General features: G+C 41.2%; 2 pseudogenes; one reads left to right on the top strand and one right to left on the bottom strand.

Moving 5' to 3' along the window:
* The first annotated feature begins 1,545 nt into the window (after positions 1-1,545).
* Positions 1,546-1,927, top strand: LOC106974222 (60S acidic ribosomal protein P1-like; annotated as a pseudogene).
* An 18,225-nt stretch (positions 1,928-20,152) lies between these two features.
* On the bottom strand, positions 20,153-22,905 carry LOC128311502 (protein kinase C-binding protein 1-like; annotated as a pseudogene).
* Between the last annotated feature and the right edge of the window lie 1,966 nt (positions 22,906-24,871).

The following is a 24,871-nucleotide window of genomic DNA, read 5'->3' as shown; positions in this document are numbered from 1 at the left end:
TTTGAAGGGAAGCCAAATTTGTCCACAAAATAGGTCTCTTTGGCATGAGGATTATTTTTAGGCTGATTATTTTTAAGAAACAGCAGACATAGAATGAGCTCTAAAAACTGAGTAGAGGGACACCTGGCTGGCTCAGTCAGTAGAGCATGTAGCTCTTGATCTCAGGGTCACAAGTTCAAGTTCATGTTGGACTTAGAGCTTACTTAATTAAAAAAGAAAAAAAAAAGAGTAAAAATTACCCTTCAGTAAGAGACATCTACAGTTATAATTATTCTCTCTCTCTCTCTCTCTCTCTCTCTCTCTCTGTACCAGGATAACTAAATCTCTAGAAACTTGTCAGTGGAGAAGAGTGGACTTAAATATGCATAACAACCATACCCTGTTTACTATGCTTTGCCTGATAACCTCCCATTACTTCTCCCCCTCCAACATCTTTTGTCTTTAGCTGGAGATGTTATTTAAGGCAGTGGCTTGGGCCATCTCTGGGAGTTACTCAGTTTTTCTGGGTCTCTCCCATATATATGGGAGGTATACATATTATTAAACTTAGTTTTTTCTCTTGTTAATCTGTGTTTTATTACAGCGTGTCTCAGCCAAGAACCTACATAGGTAGGGGAAAAATTATTTTTCCTCCCCTACACTATATTTACAAAACAAAACAAAGAAAAATGGAATGAGGCCAACATTTACAATGAATCTAGAAAGGGCTGGGTTTTAGGTTCCCTCTCTTAATTCTTTCAATAATACCAATAAGAATATGTTTTTATCTCCATTTTGCAGACAAGAAAAGTGAGTTTGAGATATGTAAATTTGTCCATTAATATAGCTATTAAGAAATCCAGTTAGGGGTACCTGGGTGGCTTCATCAGTTGAGCAACTGACTTGTGATTTCAACTTAGGTCATGATCTCATGGTTTGTGGTTTCGATCCTCTCTCTCCCTCTCTCTCTGCCCCTCCCCTCCTTATGTTCTCTCTCTGAAAATAAATAAACTTAAAAAAGAATCCAGTTAGGGGTGCCTGGGTGGCTCAACCAGTTAAACATCCAACTCTTGGTTTCAGCTCAGGTCATGATCTCATGATTCGTGAGTTCAAGCCCTGCGTCAGGCTCTGTGCTGACTGCAGGGACCCTACTTGGGATTCTCTCTCTCCCTCTCTTTCTGCCTCTCCCCTGCCCATTCTCTCTCTCTCTCTCAAAATAAATAAATAAACTTAATTAAAAAATCCAGTTAGGGTCCAAACTGAGAATTTTCTAGCTCTGTGATAGACGTTTACCACTCCTTTACTGCACATGTATATATACAGCTAGTTAGAAAACTTGAAAGACACATGAACTGTGGATTAAGGCAAATATTATTATCATTGCTTTTAATATATTACAAACTGGGAAGGATTCTACCTCCAAAATTATATTAGCTTTCCTCTGCTGCCACTAAGGTACTCAGTATTTCTGAGCAAGGAAGCTAAGGCCGTGTTGAGGTGAGCCCCTCACTTCATCTGGCCATTAGCACCGTGCCGGGCAGCACCTGCTCAGCACTCGCCTGCACCATGGTCTCCATGTTAGAGCTCGCCTGCACCTACTCTGCTGAGTGGATAAGGAGGTGATTGTCACGGAGGATAATATCAATGCCCTCATTAAAGCAGCAGGTGTAAATGCTGAACCTTTCTGGCAGGGCTTGTTTGCAAAGGCTCTGGCCAACATCAACATCTGGAGTCTCATCTGCAAGGTAGAGGCCGGTGGACCTGCCCCAGCAGCCAGTGCTGTACCAGCAGGAGGCCCTCCTTCCACTACTGCTGCCCCAGGTGAGGAGAAGAAAGTGGAAGCAAAGAAAGAAGAATCAGAAGAGTCTGATGATGACATGGGCTTTGGTCTTTTTGACTAAATCCTTTCTGTAACCTGTTCAATAAAAAGCTGAACTCTTTAAAAAAAGATCACTGTTGGGGCACCTGGGTGGCTATATTGGTTAGGTGTCTGACTTCAGCTCAGGTCATGATCTCATCACTTGTGAGTTTGAGCCCTGCATCAGGCTCTGTGCTGACAGCTTGGAGCTTGCTTGGGATTCTGTCTGTCTGTCCATCTGTCTCTCTCTCTCTCTCTGTCCCTCCCCTAGTCACGCTCTCTCTCTCAAAAATAAACAAGCATTAAAAAAATTATAAAAAAAAGATTACTGTTTAATAGACACTCGAAGATAAGGAAAACATATATTATTTCACAAGTACTAAAGAGGTAGAATTTAATTAAATAGAACACAAGCATATAATGGAGAATAAAAGGAAATATTCATCTTTTGGAATATCTGACATTAATTAATGAATACTAAACATGTTTTGTCAGGTTAGGGGATAAAATTACCAATATCAGAGAAAAAAAAAAGGGACATCAATACAAACCTTTAAGACATTAAAAACACATAAAAAGATATTACAAATAACTTTTCAGTAATATATTTGAGAATTGAGATTAAATTTTAAAAATCACAAATATCAATTACTAAAAGTGATAAAAGATGACATAGAAGGGGCACCCGGGTGGCTCAGTTGGTTAAGACTCTGACTCTTGATCTCAGCTCAGGTCATGATGTCAAGGTTCATGAGATCAAGCCCTGTATCAGGCTCTGTGCTGACACCATGGAGCCTGCTTGGGATTCTCTCTCTCCCTCTCTCTCTCAAAATAAATAAATTTTAAAAAACATTAGGGGTGTCTGGATGGCTCAGTGGGTTAAGTATCAGACTTCAGCTCAGGTCATGATCTCGCAGTTTGTGAGTTCAAGCCCCGTATTGGGATCCCTGCTGTCAGTGCAGAGCCCACTTGGATGCTCTGTCCCCCACTCTCTCTGCCTCTCCCCATCCCAAATGTATGCTATCTCTCTCTCTCGCTCTCAAAAATAAACATTTAAAAAAAAGAAAGAAGAAAAGAGACTATGTTGTAAAGAAATCTGAAGTTTCTAGTCAACATACACCACCAAGAGCTATAACAGTTAATGTAGGACTGTGATCAGAGGGCACTGGACCAAGTATGGGCAGAACATAATGTTAGTGTAGGAGCTGAGGACAGGCACCCCTATGATGGGCCGCTTTGACATGAAGATGATTCTGAGCTGAAGGCAACTGAGACCCGACAGCCTCAAGAGAGAATTTTGCCCCTCCCTTAACTAGGTAGGAAACTCTATATTGGGGATCTTTCCCAGAATAAGGGTTATTAGCAGAGATAAATTTTATCTGAGTGACCCATCTGTATGGCAGGGCAAACATCTAATTACCAAATATCTGCTTCTTATTTCCTGTGAATTGTATTCCTTTCCTCTGAAGTCCCAGACCCCTACCCCCATCTCATTAGTTCAGGATGACATATATACTCATTTTGCCTGTCTTTGGAATTTCCGGGTTCGTGTGGATTCCCTGTACATATGCTATTAAATTTTACTTTCTCCTGTTAATCTAGCTCATGTCAGTTTGATTCTTAGTCTAGCTAAAAGGCCCTCTGAAGGGAACAGAAATTCTTGCTCCCTGACATTAGAAAATGGAAAGTTTATTGATTTGTGAGAGCTCTTCTGGGATACAGGATTTAACACCTTGACAAGGACCCACAGCTATTGTATGAATATGCTGAAGCATGGGAAAAGCAATAGTCTTTATAACTGAGTGAGAAAACCCAGACATAACACTGCAGACAGTAGGGGAAGGTAGTAAAATGCTTATTAAAGGGGTGCCTGGGTGGTTCAGTCGGTTAAGTGCCTGACTCTTGATTTCGGCTCAGGTCAGGATCTCACAGTTTGGGAGTTGGAGCCCCACATCGGGCTCTGTGCTGACAGCACAGAGCCCACTTGGGATTCTCTGCCCCTCCCAACTTGTGCACTCTCTCTTTCCCAGAAATAAACATTAAAGATAAAATAAAATAAAAATAAATGCTCATTTAAATAATTACAAAAAGGGACACCTGGATGGCTGAGTCGGTTAAGCGTACGATTTCAGCTCAGGTCATGATCTTGTGGTTTGTGAGTTCAAGCTCCAAATCAGGCTCTGTGCTGATAGGTCAGAGCCTGGAGTCTGCTTCCAATTCTATGTCTCTCTTTCTCTCTGCCCTTCCCACACTCATATTCTCTCTCTCTCTCTCAAAAATAAACAAAAACACCCCTAAAAAAATAAAATAAAAATAAATCAATTAAAAATTTAAAAATTAAAAAAAAACTCATAAAATGCTCATAGCATACTAGACCATTTTGTTACACTATGTAATATCAGAAAAGCCACCATGATGTATATGCTTCAAAGTAGGGCCCAGAGGATACACCTTATACCAAATGGTAAAAAGTGGTAATACAAACAATCATACCACTAAAAATTTTAGTGGCTGTTCTCCTCTGTAGGTAAGGGATGAGGAAGTAAGATATGCTATTACAGAACTGGGCTCAGGGTGCCGGGCTGACTCAGTCAGTAAAGAATGCAACTCTTGATCTTGGGGTTGTAGGTTTGGGCCCCATGTTGGATGTAGAGATTACTTAAATATAAAATCTTTAAAAAAATTGGATTAATGATAGCAAAGGAAGTGGTAGTAACTTAAAACAAGAAACAACTGGTAGTATGGAATGATTGGAGTCAGATGGATTAAATTATTATTTCGAGCAGAAAAATCAAAATGGCAGCCAGGATGGTCTGACCTGTAGAAGGTTATAAACGTGATTAGCAGAATACAGTATCTCTCAGAGCCAAATAGATGGGCCTCTGACAAGGGTTCTTTTTGATCAGTACAATCAGAAGAAATCAAGAATAGATTATTAGGAAATTTATTACCTAATGTAAATCACCATCTCTTGCTCAGTTTCCAGAATTGAGCCAGCTTAACACCCATAACTCTTGGATTGAAAGAGAGGCCTGGTCCCCAGAAAGCAGGACCCTTCAAAATGTTGACAAGTGAATGCAATAATTCTTTCAGTGCTTTCCCAGTTAGAGCTATGTTCATTTACTTAAGTAGCTCTTCCCTGGGCTACATAAATATACAAACATTGCAAGGACTGTTGGACATAGGGTCCAAACTGATGCTGGAATCCAAAAATTCAATGCATCACATGGACCCCAGTCAGAGTGAGGACATATAATGGCCAGATAATAAATGGAGTCCTGGGGCACCTGGCTGGCTCAGTCAGTAGAGCATGTGACTCTTGATCTCAGGGTCTTGAGTTCAAGCCCCATGTTGGATGTACAGCTTACTTTGAATGAATGAAAGAGTGAATGGAGTTCTGGTCCAGCCCCATCTTACAGTTAATCCTTTGGGTACACAGTGCAAAATTTGCAATTAGAATAGGTAATGTTGGTAGTTGGCCAAACCTCACATTGGTTTCTTGGCCTGTAGGGTAAGAGCTATGATAGTGTGAAAGGCCAAGTAAAAGCTTTAGAAATTACTCCCATTCTCAACCAAGACAGTAAGTAAAAATCAATCCTACATTCTAAGGGTAGCAGCACCTATAGAATGCAGGATTGGTGGTCTCTATCATATCTCCATTTAATATGTCAGTCTCATACTTTCAAAATCCAAACACATTCCATATTGTATTAGTGGACTACTGCAAACTCAAACATTTACTATCCCCAATTGTTGCTACTGTGCCAGAAGTGATGTCTCTGCTAGAGCAGATGAACACAAGCAAAGTACATGGTAAGCAGTCCCTGAAGTGGCAAATGCATATTTTTCTGTTTCTATCAAAAGGGAGGATTATAAATAGTTTGTATTTACTGGGAAGAGATAACAATATATGTTTACAGTCCTGTCCTAGGTCTATAGTAAATTTCCTACCCTTTGATGTCATATACTCTGAAGACATCTAACTGTCTGGACATTCTACAGAACATCAAAAATTTCCAGCATATTGACTAGAGCTTGCTAACTAGACCAGTAAGAAGTAGCAAATATGTAGAAAGTCCTGGTCAGGTGAATGCATTCCAAAGAGAGGAGTTCACACCATTGGTAAAAATGTTAAGGATCAGTGGTCTGAGATATGGCAACACATCTCCTCTGTAGTGAAGGGAACGTGATTGCATCTCAAACATTCCTCCACAAAGAAGAAAGCTCAATTCCTAGAATGCCCTTTGGGGTTCTGCACAAAGCACAATCCATAAGTGGCAATACTGTTCCAGCCCATATATTGAGTGACACAAAATGGTCTCAGCTCTGTGAGTGGGGTGCAAAGCAGAAAAGGGCTCTGCCTCAGGAAAAGGCTGTAATCCAAGTGTTTCTACTGCTTGTCACATATAATCTGGGAGACTATGTTATTATGGGTATGAAAGTTGACAAAAGACACAACTTTTTTTTCCAGTTTTTACCTTAGTTCCAGTTAGTTAACATATAGTGTTGCATTAGTTTCAGGTGTACAATAATAGTGATTCAACATTTCCATACACCACTCAGTGCTCATCACGACAAGTGCACTCCTGAACCCCTATCACGTATTTAACCCACTCTCCCCCACCCACCTCCCCTCTGGTAACCATCAGTTTACTCTCTATAATTAAGGGTCTGTTTCTTGGTTGGTCATTCTCTAAAAGACACCATTTAGAGTTTATGGCAAGCCCCAATAAAAGACTATTAATACAGATTCCTAGGACTCTGGAGTAAGACTGCACAATCTGCAGTGGAGAACTGTACACAATTCAAAAAGCAGTTTCTGACCTGCTTTATAACATCAGTATTTTTGGTGAATACAGTCCATTTGTTATGTAGAACTTCTATCACTTCTTTCCTCATTAGATCATGATATGCATTTTTTTTTGTTAGCAATATTATAGTAGTGATATGTATCCTTTTTGGTGCAATATATCAGGAAGCATATGACTGGTAATGTTGTTTTTGACCCCTTGGTTAAAGTGACACCTTCCAGGGCTCTCTATCATAGTATCTTTTTCTTCCTTTTTTGAGGAAGATTCTTTCTCTATTTTTCTTTTTAATTTTTTTTAACGTTTATTTATTTTTGAGACAGAGAGAGAGCATGAACAGGGGAGGAGCAGAGAGAGAGGGAGACACAGAATCTGAAACAGGCTCCAGGCTCTGAGCTGTCAGCACAGAGCCTGACGCCGGGCTCGAACTCACGGACCGTGAGATCATGACCTGAGCCGAAGTCGGACGCTTAACCGACCGAGCCACCTAGGCACCCCGAGGAAGATTCTTTCAAATGATGTCACTACCTTATTGAACTGTGGACTTTCATTCACTAGTTTTAGAATCTGTTCATGATTCTTGAGGTGCCTGGGTGGCTCAATCAGTTAAGCGACTAACTCTCGGTTTCAGCTCAGGTCATGATCTCATGATTTGTGAGTTTGAGCCCTATGTCAGGTTCCACATATGGCAGCATGGAACCTGCTTGGGATTCTTTCTCTTTCCCTCTCTCTCTGCCGCTCCCCCTGCTCAGGCTGTCTCTGTCTCTCTCAAAATAAATAAATAAACTTAAAAAAATTAGAATCTGGTGATGATTCTTGCCTGGATTAGTTTTTATCATGATGATTACCAAAATTTATTTTTTCTACATTTAGTAGTTGGCTTTCTACTATAAAGTATAATTTGCCATTCTTCCACATTTTTCCAACAAATTATTTAGGTTCTGCTTACCCAACTACAGTGTAGGGGTGGATTCCCCAACACCAACAAGTAATTAATTTTCAAACACCAGCTGGGTGCCCTACAATTCAACTCAATTCTGACACTCTCTACCATGAGATAGCATCAGATCCCACACGTTGAGGGCTGTCCTACAAGGCTGCCCTCACTTTAACTTCAGATGCCAATCACAAACCCAGGTTATCACCTGTGCTTCTGACCAACTGGATATAGATTGGAGGTTCCAATGAACCCCACCTTGGGTTGGAGCTGCTAGAGCAGCTCACAAAACAGCTTAGAAACATTTTACAGTTGACCCTTAGGGGCACCAACCCTCCACATAGGTGAAAATCCCTTTATAACTTTTGACTTTCCAAAAACTTAATCATTGATAGCCTATTGTTGACTGGAACCCTTACCAATAACATAAACAGTTGATAACACATATTTTATATATGTATCATATATTGTCTTTCTATAATAAAATAAGCTAGAGAAAATAAAATATTAGGAAAATCACAAGGAAGAGAAAATAGATCTACAGTACTGTATGATCAAAGAAAATCTGCATTTGTAAATGGACCCACACAGTTCAAATTCATGTTGTTCAAGGGTCAACTGTACTTACTAGATGACCAGTTTATTATAAAAAGATATACCTCAGGAACATCCAGATGGAAGGGATGCATAGGGCAAGGTATGCAGAAAGGACCAGTACTCTTCAGGAGCACTACTGTCCCTAAATCTCCATGTGTTCACCAACTTAGAAGTTCCCTGAACCCTGTCCTTTTGGGTTTTTATGCACTCATTGCATAAGCAAGAGTGATTAAATCATTGGCCACTGATGATTGATTTAATCTACAGTCCCTCTTCCTTCCAGGAAATCAGGGGTAGGATGAACTGGTCTGATCTCTAATCATGTGGTTGGTTCTTTGGCAACTAGCCCCCATTCTTAGCTGCTTCCAAAGTCACCTCATTAACATAAACTCAGGTGTGGTTGAAAGGCATTTGTTATGAATAACAAAAGACATTTTTATTGCTCCTATCACTTAGAAAATTCCAAAGGTTTTAGGAGCTCTCTGTCAGGAAATGGACAAAGACCAAATATATATTTCTTATTACAAATCAAAATATCACACACGTCAATACCTATTTATAGGTTTATCTATCTAAAAGACTATCTATATATCTATACCTATATATATTCTCTTGCTTTGACTTGCTTTTTCTTGTTCTTAGAAATAATCCATTAGCTGATGAAAAATCAAGTATTTTCCCTTCCACAATTTCTTTTTTCTAAAAATATTTTACTTATTTTTGAGAAAGAAAGTGTGAGTGGTGGAGGTGTACACAGAGAGGAAATAGAGGACCTTAAGTGGGCTCTGTGCTGACAGGAGTGAGCCCTATGCAGGGCTCAAACTCATGAAGCACGAGATCATGACCTGAGCCGAAGTCAGACACTCAACCAACTGACTGAGCCACTCAGGCACCCCTTCTTCCCTCCCACAATTTCAACTTTATTTTTCTTCTACTATCTAAAGCAAATATCAATACACCCTTTTCTGATTAAGTAGGAAAGGAAACCATGTAAGTTTTTTATGATCTTGTTTGCTTGATAAATATTGATTTTATCATCTTTGGCTGGAAGGGATTTTCTTTCTTTCTGAGATTCCAATTTCTTTTCTATCCTCCTTTTATCCACTGAACATTATTAAATTTTTAGAATTCAAATAGATGAAATAGTAACATATAATCTCCTTCTGTGTTCTACATCCATCCTTTCCCTTCTGCTGGATGTTTGCTTATTTGCTTTCTTCAAATATACACAACGCACCATTTCACACTTTTATTGAGACTCCGTCAAACTTCTCCATAAACATGTGTGTTATCTTTAATTTTTTATAAGAGCAGCATGATACTTTGTTCAGAGTAAAATTTTAGAAATCAGATTTACTTATCCATTGAGCCCTTATTTTCACCCACATTCTTCCTCTGACTTGTAATAACGGAAACGGAAAATTACCCAGTAAAATTCTAAGGTGGCATGTACATAAATCTAGCAAAATAAACCAAATAAGAAACAAACCAAAGATCATGATTTTTCTACGCTAGACCCTAGGGATAATTCTGGAGTCAAAGCAGACCCCTATTAAGATATTTAACATACAACTCACCTTCATATTTCTCTTAACTTTGTCCACATCTATGTCAATAGTCCTTTTATTAAGTTTCCTGAAGGTGCTAACAGAAGGAATGAAAAATCCAGAAATGTAGACTGATTGGTAACATCTGGTATGGAGCCTGTCTCCCAGTTTTGCTCAGCCCTGGCCTTTCTCTCCACCTCACTGGCAAAATAACTTTCCAGCCACTTCTGTCCTCTTAACATCAAGCAAGGGTTTCAGATGTGAACCCAAATAGGAACTAAAAGTTAAGAATATGAGGGGTGTCTTGGTGGTTCAATTGGTTGAGTGTCTGGCTCCAGTCATGATCCCAGGGTGGTTGGATGAAGCCCCACAATGGGCTCTGCTTAAGATTCATTCTCTCTCTCTCTCTCTCCTGCTCCTCCTCCTCCTCCTCCCTCCTTCCCCTCCTCTTCTTCTCACACATTCTCTAAAAAAAAAAAAAAAAAAGGAGAACAAATTCTTTGGGAAAAAACCCAGTCTAAATTAATTTGGAATTAATCTTTAAACCACAGTCTAGCTTAGCATCCCTTGACCAACAGCTACTGAAGATAAGAGACCTTATTCTTTGAAACTGAGATCGTTTTATTTGACTGTAACAGCTATCTTCCTTTCTTGAAGCACCTTTGACTTTTTCTTTTTTTTTTAATTTATTTATCTATTTTGAGAGAGAAAGCGTGAGTGGGGGAGGGGCAGAGAAAGAGGGAGAGAGATAGAATCCCAAACAGGCTCTGCAAGGTCAGTGTGGAGTGAACCCATGAACTGCAAGATCATGACCTGAGCCGAAGTCGGACGTTTAACTGACTAGTCACCCAGGTGCCCCTGACTTTTTCAATTTAAGTTTTTCTTCTTTGAAAAAAAAGGGCAAATAATCTCATAGAAGCTATAAAGACATGAACAGGTATTTCACAGAGCAAAAGGCATACACAGAGGAAAAATTGTGAAAAAGTGGTTAGCTGCATTAGTGAGCAAGGCAATGCAAATCAATAGTAGAATGACAGGCAATTTTGCACCCATTTTGTTGGTAAAAGTAAGAAATCTGATAATACTAAGGGTTGGAGAAGATCCAGATTATTGTGATCTTTTAGACATCGCTAGATGGAGTATTGATTACTATAATCACTTTGGAAAACAGCTGGCAATATTATGATAGGGAAAGATAGGATAAAATAAGGCAGAGAGGGAAAGGTTAGGAGCTGAGTTCCCTGGGTAGGGAAAAAAAACATGTTTTAAAACAATACTGGGAACATCTGACCACGAGCAATCTCCCTCAAGCATAAGGTTCCTCTTAAGAATGTGACACCACCTACTCCCCCTCAGTTTCCCCTCAGAAATTTGACAAACAAAACACCTAACTTCAATAAGTAAACACGGGGTGCCTGGGTGGTTTAGTTGGTTAAATGTCTGACTCTTGATTTCAGCTCAGATCTTGATCTCATACTTTGTGACTTTGAGCCCCATATTGGAGGGACTCTGTGCTGACCTTGTGGAGACTGCTTCGGGTTCTCTGTCTCTCCCTCTCTGTCTCTCTCTGCCTCTCCTTCACTTGCTTTCTCACAAAAATTTTAAAAAAATTAAAAAAGTAAAATAAGTAAACTATAAAACTTATGTTATTATACAAGGGACCATATGACCATAGTCTGACTCCTCACACAATAGAATCAAGTCAATCAGGAATGGATAACCTAACACCAAGAGTGATCCAGACAATACGGGTAGAACCTGAGAAGAAACAAGGGGAAAGGATAGGGGTCCACCCAAATCCCACAAAACAGAGTCCCTCGTGTATAGCTGTGGGCATTCTCTTTCAAATGCCCCCTCTCTGTAAAGAGAGCTTTCATACTATTCTTACTTTCTGATCTTATACTCTAATAAACTTTTGCCTGCTGCTCATTTTATTCTGTGTCCACCTCTTCATTCTTCGAAGCAGTGAGACGGTGGACCCCGAGTACTGAGGTAAAAAATCCTGCAACAGTATCTTGCAAAGATGAACATTCATATACCATATAGCCCAGCCTAGTCATATACCCAAAAGAAACTTTTGCACACATCCTCTTCCTCCTTCTCTTCCCCCGCCACACTGCCTCCACCACCATCACAAAATATGTACGATAATGTTCATAGAAGCTCTTAGTCATAAAAACCTGAAAACGACTACCACCAGGAGAATGGATAAGTAGAACATATAAAAGACTGAACAGAAGCTGTATGCAATAAGGGTGAATGTAAGCAGTGCAATTTTCAATAAAAAAAATGAATCCCGTGTCATGTTGTGAAAGAAAATCTTGGCATAATCACTGATTTTTTCTGTCATTTCTGACAATTGTTTTTATTCAAACCACACAATCCTTCCCCATTAAAACAAGACTAGGAGGTTGAGGCTATTCCCTGCTTTGTGTCCCAGAGGAATAGCAACCTACAGCAGAATGCTGCGGCAAAGGTTAAAATTGTTTCAGTCCATAGGGGAGGAAAAATTTTTGTTACCCATCTAGGTGCCATGGCTGGTCTAATAATGAAATTGACATAAGACAAATGAACAGGAGACACATTTAATTTCGTACATAAGGGAGCCCTGTGAAAATATGAGATCCACGGGCAAGTCAGGCAGTTGAGGTTTATCTGCCATTCTGAGCTAAGGAAGGGAATAGGGGCTTCAAAGAAGGGAATAATTCATCGGACAGTAAGAGGAACAGATGTTTGGTAAATGAGAGGTTTGCCCTGTGTCGGGGAAGAAGACCTTCCTCTGCCCTATGGTCCTTCTAGCTGGACTTAGAATCATATTGACAAGAGACAGATTCATGGGAGAAAATGAAAATGAAACTTAAATGAAATTTAATAGGCATGTATATAGGGAATCCACACAGGGAAATTCCAAAGACAGTGAGGCAACAGGAAGATCAAAAGAGCTAAAGAGAGGGGTAGGGTCTGAGGATACAAGCTGATTAAGACTATTCAGCAAGAAGGTAAAAAGAGATGTTTTAAATAACAAAGTTTGCCCTGTTAGGCAGATGAGGTTCTTAAGTGCAAAGCAGTCTCTTTTAATAGCTCTCTTCCTGGTATAGGCTTTTTTCCTTTCCAATGTAAATTTAGGTAGCTGAAGGGGAGGCAGAGAGCATTTCCTTCCTTAATCAACGGTTTTGATTACCTTTAACTCAAAATAATCTTTATGCCAAAGTGGCTCACCTTGGGCCAGCCTGCCCTTGGCCCCTACACCTGCCATACAGATAGGTCCTTTAGATAAAAGTTCTCTCTTTCAATAGCTCTAACCCCCTATCTAAAACTTTTTTAGGTCATTAAGGGAAAGGTAAGTTTTTTTCTTAGGTCGGCTGGTTCTTGACTGCCTTCAGCTCAAAATAATCTACACACCAAAGTGGCATATTTTGGGGGTTATATATTCTGCTCCCCTTCAAGTACCATCAATTTGGTGTTGGTATTAAAAGCAAATCTCTAAAATAATCTGGAAATACATTTTAGGCTGAAACAACAGTTTAGAAAAAGAAGGAGAAAGCTATCCAAAACATCACCAACCACAACCAACGTTTATACTTAACAGGATCTGTGGGCAGGAAGAGCTGCACTGTAAGTGGGGGGGGGGGGGGGTGGGTGGGTGGGTAACAGTTTGATGGAGTCAGGGAAAGCCAGTTCCTAAAAGTATTTTCATATGCTAATGACTCACAGATTGGAAGCCTAGCTATTGTCAAGCTAAGGTTGTTTTCCCCTCTAGCAAAGCATTAACACTAAGACAGTAGCCAGTTCCTGGACTTTAGGCTGTTGATGGGATTGCCTTTTTCTGGTAAACTGGTGGAGACTCTTAACAGTTTAATCATTTGTTGTTTTGTCCTTTCCTGTTTTTGGGGTAGCCAAGGGTCTAAGGAATATCACACATATCCCGCTTGGGTGTGTGTGTGTGTATAATTTGTTTCCTATTGATTCTGTAAGAAATTACCATAAACTTAGTAGCTTGTGCTTTGCCCCTCAGCCTGCCTCATGCTTCCTCATCATAAGGATGGAAAGGAAGAAAGCAAACTGATTTTTCTGCATAAGATACAATAGTCCATATAATGAGATGAAGCCTGCATCAGCGCAGCGTCCTGAGTAACCTCAGTGAAACACCATCCCTACCAATCCATATTGAACATTTGGTGTGAAAGAGAAATAAACTTTTATTGTAATGAGCTACTGAGATTTGGGCATTGTTTGTTGCTAAGTTATTCAACCTGATACAGATGGCTTCAGTTCAATCTATAGTGCTTTACATCTAGCTGGATAACTTCACATCTAAGCTGGATAGCCTGTATTTAAAATTTTTTTTATACGTTTGTATATTTTTGATAGAGAGAGACAGAGCACAAGTGGGGGAGGGGCAGAGAGAAGGAGACACAGAATCCGAAGCAGGCTCCAGGCTCCGAGCTGTCAGCACAGAGCCCGACACGGGGCTCAGACTCACAAACCGCGAGATCATGACCTGAGCCGAAGTCGGACGCTTAACTGACTGAGCCACCCAGGCGCACCTGGATAGCCGGTATTTTAAATGCTGGAAATACTTTATAATATGTATTGATAAATAAATAGAGTGCATGAAAATATACATTTCCCCAATCTGGAGATTAGACAAAGTTAAATCAGCCAGAGTAAGAAAGAGTCAGAGGAGGGTACAGAATTGTTAGATGGTGTGACTCTCTCAGTTGGGGTCTGAAATTTCCCATTACTTCTGAGGGAAGAGTGTGTGTGTGTGTGTGTGTATGTGTGTGTGTGTGAGCGTGCACGCGCCTGTGTTAAAGAATGGTTTAAAAAACTTAAAAAAGCTATTCTCAAAAAGAAGAAATGGCAGCACAGAAGATCGGGACTCAGACAATCACACCCAGAATGCTTCTCGTGAAATTGTTGCAAAAATGAATAAAGTTTTATACCATAAGATGGCCAACGGGACTAAAGTTCTGGTCTCTAGCTTGGAGGGGGTTCTTCTTGCCCTGTTTGCCATGCGTGCGAAAACCCCCACAGATGTGGAAGCTGACAACTATAAATTACCCTTTCCACTTGAATTTGGTGCTCAGATCTTCGGAGAAACAGTCTCCTCTGAGCCCACCGGTGTTAAATAAATCTCTGATCTACCAAGATCTCCAAGTGCTGCTGGTTTTTCCGCCAGTGTTCCAGCCTGGTGTCAACAAAATAGCATCTGCAAGTTTCCCTAGCTTTGTCTTATCTCCCAATAAGGCGGTGCATAAGGGCTGAGAGATGGTGAAGGTCTGTAAAGGGCCTCGTGCCTGAGAGAAACAGGACACTCAGCAGGTGGATGGACTTACAGAGCCCGGACATGATGGCAGAACTGGGAGTCAGGTGCCAGTATAGACAGCTGCCAGTGACCAAAGGTGAGTCAAGTGCCTTCCAGAGGACATCTGCATGAAGCTCGGCTGACAATACAGTTTCCAGAGTTTTCTAAAATGCCATTATTTTACATGAGCCCTTGAACGTATGTGCCACCCTAAGAGAAAGAGGGATATGCAAAAATCCTTAACCATCTGAGTTTAAAATTGATTTGGCTAAGACAATTCTATAATGGTGATGGCTGAATTCAATTTTTTGCCTTCATGTTGAATTGGGACTCAAAATGAAGGCCAAACATTTACAAAGTTAAAAGAACCATTGTTTGCTTATGTGCATTTTGTGATGAATCTGGCACTGCCTCAAAGAGCTGGTTGGGCATCGCTAGTAAATTAAACATCCTGAGAGGGAGAACACCAGGGAATGGATTAGACTTGGACAGAAGAGCAATCAGGAGTTCAGTTTCTCGACATGGTAAAATTGAAATGCAGGCTAAACCTCAAAGTTGAGAAAACTGGATATCAGCAGAGAGGTTTAGGGTAGACATGTACATTTGGGGGTTTTTAGATAGGAGGATTTAAGGTTAGGGACCTGGGAATTAGATTAAATAAAGAGTAAACACAGAGAAAAGAACACATCTACAGATGTGAACTTTGAGTCATTCCAACATTTACAGATTAAGAGGATGTTATTCCAACAAAGGAGATAGAAACAGCAGCAAATAAGCAGTGGAGGGCACCTGGGCAGCTCAGTCGGTTAAGTGCTGGACTTTGGCTCAGGTCATGATGTCAACAGTTCATGAGTTTGAGCTCTACAGTCAGCAGAGCCTGCTTCAGATCCACTGTCTCCTTCTCTGTCTCTCCGCTGCTCGCTCACTCTCTCCCTCAAAAATAAACAAACATTAGAAAAAAAAACACACAGTAGAATAAGAGGATTGTGTGGTGTCCTGGATGCCAAATAAAGTCTCAAGAAGAATGTGATCAACCATGTCAAATACTAAGAGGGAAGATAGGGATTGAATAAAGGCCATTCATTTGGCAATGTGGGTATAATAGATAACCTTGTAAATGCAGGTTTTGCAAGTGTTGGAAATGAGAGCATTGTGCAATCCTCCAGATCTGGGAGAGTCTTTCTATTCTTACATGATTTTTCCAGCAAAGTTTTATTGACTTGGCATGGAGAAGCTCCTTGATAAGGAGGTTATTCACTCAAATATGCCTAGAAAACACTGCATTCTACACCTCACATTGGAAGTCAAAAAGAAAAGACATAAGAAAAAAAGACATCTGTTTATTTCACCTAGAAATTCTTTTTTGATCTTTTAAAAAATTATTTTATTTTTGAGAGAGAGCGTGAGTGAGCAAGGGGCAGAGAGGGAGGGAGAGAGACAGAATCCCACACAGGCTCCTCACTGTCAGCACCCCTCACCTAGAAATTCTTAAACTTATGTTCTATAACATATCCACACATACGTGTGTGTGTGTGTGTGTGTGTGTGTGTGTGTGTGTGTGTGTAAGGGCCCACAATCTCTTACTCGAAGCCCTTTGGGTCAGATGTAATTTGAAAACCAAAATATTTCAGATTTCAGAAAGATAATGAAGTGGATAGTGCATACTTTATGTAATTCTACCAGCAGGAAATCAAACACATGAACCTTTTTATGATTTTTTAATAAAAAGTTTCACCCCAGGGGTGCCTGGGTGGCTCAGTCAGTTAAGTGTCTGACTTCTGCTCAGGTTATGATTTAATGGTTCATGAATTAGAGCCCTGAATCAGGCCTTCTGCTGAATGCACAGAGCCCCCTTTGAATCTTCTCTCTCTCTCTCTGCCCCTACCCCACCTAAAGAATTGTGTGCCAAAATTTCTAAGAAAAAAATTTCAGTTTCAGAACTTTTTGGGTTTCAGAGTTGTGGGCCTATGTTAGAATTCAGTGGAGGGGCACCTGGGTGGCTCAGGTGGTTGGGTGTCCCACTTTGGCTCAAGTCGTGATCTCACGGTTATTGAGTTTGAGGCCCGCTGCTTAGGATCCTCTGTACCCCCTCTCTCTCTGCACCTCCCTCACTTGTGTGCTCTAAAATAAATAAACATAAAAAAAAGAAAATTTCAGGGGTGCCTTGGTGGCTCAGTCAGGTACGTCTTTGACTTCGGTTCAGGTCATGATTTCATGGTCTGTAAGTTCGAGCCCCGCGTCAGGCTTTGTGCTGACAGCTCAGAGCCTGGAGCCTGCTTCGATTCTGTGTTTCCCTCTGCCCTTCCCCCGCTTGCACTCTGTCTCTCTCTCAAAAATGAAATAAACATTAAAAAAATTTTTTCAGTTAAAAGGAAAAGAGAATTCAGTGGAAAGGTTTCCTAGAATAAAGTTTGTGCAGGGTTGACATATGACCTTGAGGTGAGGGTCAAGAACTAGTAGCAACCTTTGGGGTAAAACACGTACATGGGCATTCACTAAGTACAGTTTAATTGTGGCCGATGAGATTGCACTCAAGCAATTATATGGATTCATCTCATGAGAAAATAACAGGTATATGCTTTACAATTTCAAAATGTTGTATGATTGTAAAGATGATGACATGAAAATGATATCAAACAGTGTTTTTGTGTTTTAAAAATGAAAGCAAAATTAATTAAAAACATTACTAGACAATTTTGAAAAGGAAGAGGAGGGGAGCAGATGGAGAGAAAGAGGGTCTCCTGAAACCCTCATTAAAATTAAGATAACTAATAAACAATGATCAACCCCCCCCAAAAAAAACCCAAAAAAACAAAAAAACAGTGATCAAATACCTATTTCTTAGAATTGTGCCTTTAGTGTTATGGGAGATAGCTTCCCCGTCCCTCTCCACTCCTCAAAAAAACAAACAAAACAAACAAACAAACAAACAAACAAACAAAAACCACCCAAAGCTGCTATGGCTCCTCTGGAGATTGCAGCTAATGGAATATTCATCTTATAAAGGGAGCAAACTTGAGCTGTACAGAGCCTACGGTTAGAGAAAACCTGGTCGTAGCAAAGCCAATGCCAATCTGCTTACGTAGGTCATCAGGCTTTCAGGCTATTCATTCTGTTCAAGTACATGGGTCATAAAGAAGAGCTAAAATATCCCATTCTTGTACTTGTAATCTGTTTTTCCAGCTTCTATAAACAATTTTCCACCCAACAGCAATGAGTTGTCTTCACTCTTCAGTGAGATTCAACAGATGCAGGCAGGATGTCTAATTTACTAACCAAAGCTTAACAGAGGGAAATTCCACAGGAATCTGTGAAGAATCTGGAAATAGCAGTTAAAATAACTTAGTCCCACTTAGTTTACAGGTGGTCCCTGGGGATGGCAGAGAGAACGATGGGATTGGAAGGGGAGAAATGAGGGCCTCTAGTTCCAAAATGAAATACTTTTCTATACGCATAAAATAAAGGAAAATGGGGGCCTACATGTAAGAAAACACGAGCCAGAGAGGTTGTGTGACTGAGGAACTGAAACATGGAATGACAGAATGCCGTCCCTTCCTTTTCCCCTTGCGCTCATCAGGTTGCCTGTTGTGGTCACACAACCTTCAGATACTTTCCACACATAATCATTCTGCCTGATTTGGTGCCTCCTCGTGACCACAGTCTAAATAGTTTGTGGAAAGTTCCATAGGTATAGTGAGAGGTTCAGGAAAACTGCAAGAGGCTTCAGGATGAGTCAGTCGGAAGGCGGGATTATGAGTGGTTATGGAAAGTCTCTGTATGATTGAGCCTCCACTTGACGACAGTGCACTCATTGAGAAGAAATAACCTGATGTCAACACCTTCCTCAAAGGAAGAAGGTGTGGAGATATCATACCAAAAAGTAAACAATGTCAAACACCTGTGAGAAATGTTTTCACCAACAATATGCTGTACGGGGGGAATTACACATTTTAATGTGATGAATGGAATTGTATCTGGAGGTGGGTATTGACTGATGAGTGAAAGCCTCTGAAAGGACATTTGTATGGGTCCCTTTGTCACCGGTCTGTATTGTTCTCTCCTATCTCTCAGGATGCAGCACGTTTTAGTCATCTTTCGAAGACGTGGCAGCCTCATGAAAACAATCTATTGCACTGTGTGAATTACATTTTGTCTTTCCTGGAGAATATCAGAAAAGGAATATATCTAAGAACCATTCTACAAGACATGCTCACTACATAAATTAAGTTTGATAAAGTAATGAGCAGCTTGGGGGAAGAATAACACATTTGTCAGCTTTCTTGATTCCCCAGAATGCCAATGGCATCCAGAATTCGCACTGAGCACGAAGACGAGGGGAAGGTGGGGAGGAAGAAAGAGACGGCTACTCTCCTGAAACCCTCATGAGAGAGAAGAGACCTTTGGCTTGGCAAGACTTCTCCCTAATTGTTTGTTTTTAGTTTATTCATTTATTTTGAGAGTAGAGAGAGAGAGAGAGAGAGAGAGAGAGAGAGGGAGGGAGGGAGGGAGAGGGAGAGAGAATCCCAAGCAGGCTCCTCACTTTCAGAGCAGAGCCAGATGTGGGGTCCAATCCCACAAGGGTGAGATCATGACCTGAGTGGAAATCAAGTGTCAGGTCCTTAAGTGACTGAGCCACCCAGGCGCCCCTCCCTAACTGATCCTTAACACCATTCCAGGGGACCACCTTCAAGACTATATTTTCTGGGGTTATACTAGAAATCCCCTATCATTCATTTTTGGGTTGCTTGAGAGTCCAGAAGTTTAAACAGAGAGGCTAGATCAAAACCCTGTCAGACCACAACTACTGACAGCTTGTTTCCCCAACTAATTTATGAAGAGTTGAGTGGTGGTGTAGGAAGAGCACAGCCCGTGGAGCAGGAAGTGTGATATGAGGATATGGTTCACTGTGCACTGGACCTGGTTAATGTGGACTAACTCCCAGCCCTTGGCGAGACTCAGCTTTCTTGTTTATGAAGTGACAGTATTTCCCATACCTACTTCCCAGAATTATTGTGAGATACACATGAGAAAGTGTGAGAGAGCCACTTGTTCAGGGTAAAGCAACAAACACTCATCAGAATTTATTTTGCTGTAGGGGTGCCTGGGTGGCTCAGTCGGTTAAGCATCTGACTCTTGATTTCCGCTCAGGTCATAATCTCATGTTTGCGGATCAAGTCCCATGTTGGGGTTCTGCAAGGACAGTATGGAGCCTGCTAAGGCTTCTCTCTCTTCCTCTGCCTCTCTCCCACACGCATGTGCACACACACACACTCTCTCTCTAAAGAAATAAACATTGGGGCGCCTGGGTGACTCAGTCAGTTGAGCGTCCGACTTCGGCTCAGGTCATGATCCCGTGGTCCGTGAGTTCGAGCCCCGCGTCGGGCTCTCTGCTGACAGCTCACAGCCTGGAGCCTGTTTCAGATTCTGTGTCTCCCTCTCTCTCTCTGACCCTCCCCCGTTCATGCTCTGTCTCTCTCTGTCTCAAAAGTAAATAAACATTAAAAAATAATAAACATTTAAAAGTTTGTTTTAAAAAAATAAAAAATAAAAAATAAAAAATAAAATTTGCTACAAAGCAGAACAAAGATCTGACCAGGATACAGACAAAATATCCCCAGAAGAAATCAAAGAATTTAATTTAGATATTACTAGTGCTTCTTTTATCATTTTTATATCACAGTCTCTCCTCTACTTAATGACAAATTGATGAATTTCTTTGAGTACTATATTCATTCTCTTTGCTGATCTTTAATTCACATTCTTCTATGTTTTTCCTTCACCGTTGGGGAAATGGTACCCTAACTTTTGTCACTCACTGTCATCTGACATCTGAATGACTTTCTTTGATCCTTGATTTTCTAATACTATCAGTACAATGTAACTGATACACAGGATCTTGAGAAAGTCTATTAGTCATGATGATAAGTGCTTACTTTTCTAGGCCCAGCCCTGTGCTGATATTGCTTCTACTTACATCACAGAACTTAGTTACATTTGTCATATGTTTATGTGCTCATATTTATACATCCTTGGCCAAGCTCTGAACTTGTGGAGGCTCAATGGTCTTATTCCTTTTTTTTTTTTTGGCCAGCTGGAATATTTTTTATTTTTTTGAAAAAATATGAGATCTTTCAAGGGACTGTATTTTCCTGTTTGCCTTGGTTATTGGGAAGCTCACAGGCAAAATGAAAGCCCAACTTTGCTTACTCTAAAGGCTGAAACAGTATGTATTTCCGTGCATACACTTTCCCATACCTTACTATTCTACCTTCATCTTGTACAGACTTCTTTACTTTCATTTTGTTTTATGGTTATATATTCTTGTCAATCTGTTACAGATTCTTTCACCTTGCTTGGGAGATGGTTCTTTGGGTTCTATCTTATTTTTTTGTCCCTCTCTTAGAATGGTCTCCTAAATCTATGATGAGTTCACTCTCTGAATCAGAGTCCAGGCCCAAATGTACTGTTGGGGATCCATCTCATCTTTTCCCTCCAGTTTATCCTTTATGGGATGAGGCAAGGGTTTCATTGTTTTTTTGTTATTTTTTATTTTAGAGACAGAGCAAGTGAGCAGGGGAGAGAGGCAGAGAGAGTGAGTGAGAGCAAGCATCTTAAGCAGGCTCCACACTCAGCGTGGAGCCCAACACGGGGCTCGATCCCACAACCCTGGGATCATGACCTGAGCTGAAATCAAGAGTTGGTCACTCTACCAAATGAGCCAACGGGGGACTGCAGAGGCTTTCATTTTTTTCTGAAAAGTCCTTCTCAGGCTGGGGACTTCCCCTTTCTTTGAGCCTGGGTCTGCTTCCTCACTGGTTGGTCAGGTGCTTTTTAGCTCTTCCTAAGTCTCCACTGGGTTTGCCGGTTGGAGCCTTATTTGACAGCAGATGGCTCTTTGCCCATCTGACTACCCTCTTCGTCTTCTGCATCTTCTGGCTCATTCGTGGACTTCTGTTCATTGTCACTATTACACTATTGCTACTATCTGACCTCTCAGAATCTTCTGAATCACTGTGCTATATAGCCATGTAAACATCTGAGATTTCATTTTTGTCCAGTTGTGTGAGATGACAGGAACAGGTGCCACCTGCTGTTGGACCGACTCACTCAGCTCCTCTAGGTCCATCTCAGCATTGCTTCAAACCAAGTTAAGATTCAGGATGCTTTCTGTGGTGGACTTTTTATCTGTTTTTGTTGTGATTGGCATTGATGCTTTAGGAGAGACAGTTTTGGACTGCCAGGTAAACTCTCTGGCTTGTGTCATGTTTGCCCAGGCTGGTGAAGCTGTGCTCTTGTCCAGGAAGTTCATGGACCCCTCACTGGCGATGAAGTGGCTTGATGTGGCCTTCTTCTCAGCATCTTGCTCCATGTCAGAGCCTGTGTGCACAGAAGAGTTTGTACTCATTGGGGAGTGTGGCATTTCTGACAAGGAGATCCTGCGGCCTGTGCCCCTGCTGAGCATGGGTTTGCTCATCAGGATCTTGGAGGACACTGTCATGTCAAAGTTGAGCTTGACCTTCTCCTGCTTGTCTATCTTGGTGGTGCTGGTGCCAGGGTTGTTGGTGTCGAGCAGCATTTTGTTGGCTGTTGGGCCTGTAGGGTTTACATAAGGAAGAGTAATTAAAATCCCTAAAATTCCTGCAGATGTTCTCTGTGTACACTTCCATCTCTTGCATTTCACTGTTGAACATCTTTTTTAAAAAAAGATTTTGGGGTGTCTGTGTGGCTCAGATGGTTAAGCGTGAGACTCTTGATCTTGGCTCAAGCAATGGTCTCCCTGTTCATGAGATCAAGCCCTGTTGGACTCTGTTCTGATAGCACAGAGCCTGCTTGGGATTCTGTCTTTCTGCCCCTGTCCACTTGTGCGTGTCCTCTCTCTCGCTCTCTCTCAAAATAAATAAACTTTATACAAAAAATAAAAAGATTTTATTTTTAAGTAATCTGTACACCGAATGAGGGGCTCAAATTTATAACCCCAAGATCAAGAGTTGTTTGCTGTATCGACTGAGCCAGCCAGGTACCTCTGAAGATGCATTTTGTCTTTTTCACAGAAAAAGGAATTTACTTAGACATGAGGTGGCAATTATTTGTTGGAACCCAGGCCCTGTCATGTTGTCCAAAGAAATGAGCATCAACCTATCCATCTCTCTCCCTCAGAGCTTTTGCAGGCGAGAATGGAACCCCTTCAGTTTTGCCCAGACCAAAAGATGTGGATTGCTACGAGGCTCATAAAACCAGTTATCTCATCTTTTGCAAGCAGCTAGATACCTACGGGACATACTTTGATTTCATTCATGTCATATTCACAGATTTTGATGAGTACTTTTGCTATCTGCATCAGTTTGTGACTTCCTCCATTATAAATGATGCAATTGTGCAAAATCCACTTTGCCTTGGCCAGGAAAGCTGCTATGCGGCCATACATTTTATTTTTAGCATTCTTTGCCAATGTACAAAGGTCCATAGGATGGAAAATGCTTTTCACGTAGTCAAGATGCTGTTCCAAGGGAATGCATCTGTCCTTGGCTGTCTCATTTTCTGAATGGCAAACGTGAGCAGGTAGGGTGAATGTTGGATGGAGAGCATTGTCATGGCTTCACCCTGAGTCTCAATGTATTCTACTACTGTAATCTTCTCTCACACTCAGAAATTCTGCACAAAGTCTGTCCCCCTTGTTCTGATGTCAGTCTCAGACACTTGGCATGATAAGCCTGGGTACAGAGCTCACAGCAAAGGACTTGGCCTTCCTGCTGACAAACCCAGCAGCAGAAATCATTGTGTCCATCCTGTGGTACAACATCAACAGGGTCTGTGGTGAGTGGCTGCTTCATATACTAAAATGGACCATCTCTTAGTTCTGACTGTTCCTTACTGTTATTGTTCAGTTAGCCAGGTTTTTTTTTTTTTTAATGTTTATTTTGGTGGGGGAAAGAAGGAGAGAGAAAGGGAGAGAGAATCCCAAGCAGGTTCCATGTTGTCAGTGTAGAGCCTGATGTAGGGCTCTATCCCACTAACTGTGAGATCATGACCTGAGCCGAAATCAAGAGTTGGACGCTTAACTGACTGAGCCACCCAGGCATTCCTGTCTTTTTTATAGTTTATTTAAGAGAGAGAGAGAGTGGGAGGGGCAGGGAGAGAGAGGGAGAGAGAATCCAAAGCAGGCTCCACACTGTCAGCACAGAGCCTGATGTGGGGTTAGAACTCACAAACCATGAGATCATGACTTGAGCCTAAGTCAGAGGTTCAGCCAACTGAGCTACTCAGGTGCCCCTACTCTTTTTCTTTTCTTTGGGACTTGTTGATGTGTCTTCTGGCTAGTGGCCATTGGAAGAATGTGGAAGGCTGGGGAACTTTCTTTTCTGGGCTCTTCTCTTGGTGGAGCCAGGATTTTTGAAGCAAGTAGAGATATCCATGCCCTCTACCACCTCCTGTTCTGCTTTTATTTCCTCTTCGGCTGGGACAAAGCAGGCAGAGTTATCAGTAGCTAAGCTATTTATGCAGGATTCTTAAAATGGTGTCTGGCAACACTGCCTCATTCCTGTATTAGAGAAATTATATTTTTGTTCACCCCCAACAGAGCCCTGAAAATTTACAATGGGTTTGGCAAAATTCTGCTTTCAGAGGCCAAAAGAACAGCATCATAATGGATAAGCTAATTTACTGTTACAGGTATGAGAGTTGGCCTCAGAACTTCTCTAGTGCTGAGTGGGGAGTTTCAAGGTGAATGCTTTTTAGCTCAAGGGGAGAAAGGAGGGCATGGTGTCCAAGGCTGTGCCAGGGCAAGGACGGGTGGTTGGCTCCCCACCGGATGGTAGGTAGGTAATTCTGAGGAAGAGG

Source organism: Acinonyx jubatus, chromosome X (genome assembly GCF_027475565.1).
Source record: "Acinonyx jubatus isolate Ajub_Pintada_27869175 chromosome X, VMU_Ajub_asm_v1.0, whole genome shotgun sequence".
In the NCBI taxonomy this organism is placed as follows: Eukaryota; Metazoa; Chordata; class Mammalia; order Carnivora; family Felidae; genus Acinonyx; species Acinonyx jubatus.
This window is presented reverse-complemented; position numbering and strand designations above follow the sequence as displayed.